The sequence below is a fragment of the Bidens hawaiensis genome, unplaced genomic scaffold (assembly GCF_021521415.1).
Source record: "Bidens hawaiensis isolate Kalapana, Puna unplaced genomic scaffold, B.hawaiensis_p1.1 tig00033224_1, whole genome shotgun sequence".
Classification (NCBI taxonomy): domain Eukaryota; kingdom Viridiplantae; phylum Streptophyta; class Magnoliopsida; order Asterales; family Asteraceae; genus Bidens; species Bidens hawaiensis.
The window spans coordinates 237,279-242,158 of NW_027495697.1; positions in this window are offsets into that span (position 1 = coordinate 237,279).

Here is a 4,880-nt window from a genome sequence, read left to right on the forward strand (position 1 = left end):
TTCACAACCCGTTTTGATTCGATATTTTGTTGGAGATATCACCGTGGTGGTTCACGAGATTCTACGACTACTCATTTTGATTCGTGTATTCGATAATTAGTGGGCTCAGTTAAAATGCCATGTAACGTTCATGGGCCGACCCACTCCATTGAATTGTTAATTCGTTAATTAGTTGGGTCAGTTAAAATTCCATGTAACGCTTATGGGCTGACCAACTCAAATTGTTTATTTATCGTTATTTAATTAGGCCTATAAAATGCCATGGAACGCTCATGGGAAGCCCAATTCTCAATATATAAGTCCCGTTATGTAATTAGGGTCATTTAAACTACCATGGAACGCTCATGGGAGGCCCAATTCCCGAAGCTCAATTTTATGATTTAGTTGGGCCATTCAAATTGCCATGGAAAGCTCATGGGAGGCCAACTCACTTGGTTTAATTCATTATTTACTTTGGGTTTCGAACTGCCATGGGAAGCCCATGGAAAGCCCAACCCCATAAACACTTTACACTTTAAACTTGAAATAAACACTTTAATTAATTAACTATCTCAAAGTTAATCACATTATTTTATATCGCGACTTGACCTCAAGTCATGACAATCACTAGCACGTATTAGTCACGTTTACTCATTGCCTTTCATTGACTCGTTTACACAACTTACCCAATTCTTATCATATTTCTCGTTTGGTCCCCGCAGAATGTCTTCTCAACTTCGTCGCCGTACCAACCGCCGTCCATCGGCTGCTTATGATCGCCGTTTGGCTGCTCGCATCACGAAGGAGTTCACCGCTGCTTTGCCCGAGGTGGTGGCTCAACAACAAAACATCAACTCGAACGGATCTGCTACTTCGAGTGCACCCACCAACAACTATCACTACAACAACTTCACAAGTGCCAAACCTCCTCTTTACCCTGGCGAGGAGAATGCTACAAAGCTCCTCCACTGGTTTAAGAGGATGGAAAACATCTTTATCCATAATGAGTGTGTGGACGACAAACGGACTCGTTTTTCCACGAGTGTTCTCGAGGAAGGTGCCCTTACTTGGTGGACCACATTCAAGGACCTCCAAGGTGTTGATGAAGCATTAGCCATGCCTTGGGGGGAGCTTATGGAAGCTATGAAGAAAGAGTTTTGTCCCGAGCATGAACTGCAAAGGCTCGAGACAGAGTTTTGGGAGCTGAAACAAATTGGTGGTGATAACTCTGCTTACTCGAACCGATTCAAGGAACTGAGCCGGATAGTACCTCATCTTGTAACACCGTTGTCCCGTGGTATCCGCAAGTATATCTATGGACTACCTACTATTTTCCGTGACGCGGTTGTCAGTCGAGACCCCCTCACACTGGAGGAAGCCATAACCCTTGCTGCTTCTTTGACTGATGATCACGTTCGAGATGGTTCACTGTCCCGAAAGGACTCAAAGCCTGCTGCTGAAAAGAGTAAAGCCGAATCCTCCACTGATGCTAAAGCCTATGCTAAGCCTGCCCAAAACAACAACTCTAACCGTTACCACAAGAATAACAACAATGGCCAAAAACTCAAGACTCATCACCAAAACTATGCCGTAAACCAACCCAACAACCAAGCACCGAACCAAAATGCACCCAACAAGAAGCCGTATAATGGACCACACCCTCTGTGTTTAATCTGTAACCGTCATCATCCCGCATCAACCATTTGCCGTCTTTGCACCTCGTGCAACCGTTATGGGCATCTTGCCAACTATTGCCGTGCACCTCTAAATGCACGAGCCACTCCTCAATAACCCGCACCATCTGCTCCTCGAGCTGCTGATAACCCCCAAGCTCAAGCCGGTGTTCCAAATACCCGTGCTTGCTACCATTGTGGTGATCCTAGTCATTTCCACAATATGTGCCCATTGCTAGCCCGTTCCAATCAAGCACATGTGAGGCCTCCACCGTATTATGCTCATCAAGCCCAAGTTGTTCCCGCACTGTACTACATTAGTCAAGCCTACCAAGTCCAAACTTACCAACCCCCGATCCATCAAAGCTTTGCACCTCACACCTATGCTCCTCAAGTTCCGCAACTTATGGCTCCGCCAACTGCTACTGCTCAGGTCCCTGCTATTCAAGCCCCTCCAACTAATCAAGCTGCACCAACTCCTCAGGGTTTGAATGGTCGTGCCTTCATGATGAACGTGAATCAAGCCCAAAGCTCAAGTGATGTGGTGAATGGTACGTTCTCTATTAATAACCATTCTGCTTCCGTATTATTCGATATTGGTGCCGATAAGAGTTTTGTCTCGTTAGACTTTACATATATTATTGATAAGCCTTGGGATAGGTTGTCTAAGCCTTTTACCGTAGAAGTAGCTAATGGGAATTCGATCACTATCGATTCGGTTATTTGGGATTGTGTCATAGTCCTTAATAAGGTCAAGTTCCGTATAGATCTTATTCCGATGCAAATGAGGAGTTTTGACGTCATAGTTAGGATGGATTGGTTGACTTTAAATCACGTTGAGGTCGTTTGTTTTGATAAGTTCCTTCGTATACCTCTTCATGATGGTTGTATTCTTAAAGTTTTCGGTAATACGCCTGCTTCTAAGCTTAATCTCATGTCGTGCTATCAAGCTCAACGTTATTTGCGTAAGAAGTGTGTTGCCTTTTTGGCACTTGTGGTGGAGAAAGATAAGGAGAAGAAGAAGATTCAAGATATTCCTATTGTGCGCGATTTTCCCGACGTCTTTCCTGATGACGTTGTTGGACTTCCTCCTATTCGTCAAGTCGAGTTTCGCATTGATCTCGTACCTGGAGCTAATCCCGTCGCTAAAGCACCCTACCGTCTTGCACCGTCTGAAATGCAAGAGCTTTCGAGCCAATTGCAAGAACTCTCCGATAAGGGTTTTATTCGCCCGAGTTCTTCTCCTTGGGGCACACCTGTTTTGTTTGTGAAGAAGAAGGATGGATCATTTCGCATGTGCATCGACTATCGTGAACTCAACAAGCTTACCATCAAGAACCGTTACCCGCTCCCTCGTATCAATGATCTTTTCGATCAACTTCAAGGAGCCGCTTGCTTCTCGAAGATCAATCTCCGTTCGGGTTATCATCAACTTCGCGTTAATGAAGATGACATACCCAAGACTACTTTCCGTACTCGATATGGGCATTACGAATTTTGTGTTATGCCTTTTGAGCTAACTAACGCACCCGCGGTTTTCATGGATCTCATGAATCGTGTGTGTAAATCCTACTTGGACAAATTCGTAATTGTTTTCATCAATGACATTTTGATCTACTCGAAATCCGAAAACGATCACAAAGAGCATCTAAATGCTATCCTTGACCTCCTACGGAAGGAACAATTGTATGCCAAGTTTTTGAAGTGTGAGTTTTGGCTGAAGGAAGTTCAATTTTTGGCCCACATCGCTAACGACAAAGGTATCCATGTCGATCCCGCAAAGATTGAAGCCGTCAAGAATTGGAAGACACCGACGTCTCCCACCGAAGTTCGTTATTTTCTTGGTTTGGCGGGATATTACTGTCGTTTTATTTGGAATTTCTCGAAGATTGCATTGCCCCTCACCACTCTTACACATAAGGGTAAACCTTACGAGTGGAGGTCAAAGCAAGAGGAAGCGTTTCAAACTTTGAAGGACTTGCTTTGCAATGCTCCTATTCTTTCCCTTCCCGAAGGTAGTGAAGATTTCATCGTATTCTGTGATGCTTCTAATCAAGGTCTCGGTTGTGTTCTTATGCAACGAGACATGGTTATCGCGTATGCTTCGAGACAACTCAAGGTTCACGAAAAGAATTATACGACGCACGATCTCGAACTTGGTGCCGTCGTATTCGCCTTGAAGATTTGGAGACATTATCTCTATGGTACCAATTTCGTAGTATTTACCGATCATAAGAGTCTCCAACACATTTTTTATCAAAAGGAACTCAACATGAGACAACGTCGTCGGGCCAAGTTGCTTAGCGACTATGATTGCGAGATTCGCTACCATCCCGGTAAAGCGAACGTCGTGGCCGACGCTCTTAGCCGTAAGAAACAAGTCAAATCCGTGTTGCTTACGTGTTTTCTCATTCAAAATGATCTCGAAGAGCGTATTCTTAACGCGCAACACGAATCCTTCACCGAAGGCAATATGTATGACGAGATGTCGTGTGGTGCGGAATTACAATTGGAAACCAAACCCAATTGTTTGCCTTCGCACATTCATAATGGACGAAGCTCATAAGTCATGATATTCCATTCATCCCGGAGCTGATAAAATGCACGCCGATCTTCGTTCTGTCTTTTGGTGGCCCGGAATGAAGAAAGACATCGCTCTCTACGTTGCGAAATGTTTCACTTGCTCTAAAATCAAAGCTGAGCATCATCGACCTTATGGTATACTCGAGCAACCTCCCGTTCCCGAATGGAAGTGGGAAGATATTGCTATGGATTTCATTACTAAACTTCCTTCTACCCGAAAGCAACATGATAGTATTTGGGTAATCATCGATCGTTTGACAAAATCTGCTCATTTCATTCCCATCAAGGAAACGTATTCGGTTGATCGATTGGCGCATATTTACGTTGAAAGGATTGTTTACCATCATGGAACTCCATTAACTATTATCTCTGATAGAGATGGTCGTTTCACTTCTCGTTTTTGGAAATCTCTCCAATCCGCTTTGGGAACTCGTTTGGATCTTAGTACCGCTTATCATCTGCAATCTGATGGTCAATCTGAGCGTACGATTCAAACCCTTGAAGATATGCTTCGCTCGTGTGTCCTCGATTTTGGTGGCAATTGGGATATTCATCTACCGCTTATTGAATTCTCGTATAACAGTAGCTTTCACTCTAGTATGGTATGGCACCTTTCGAAGCTCTTTATGGTCACAAATGTCGTTC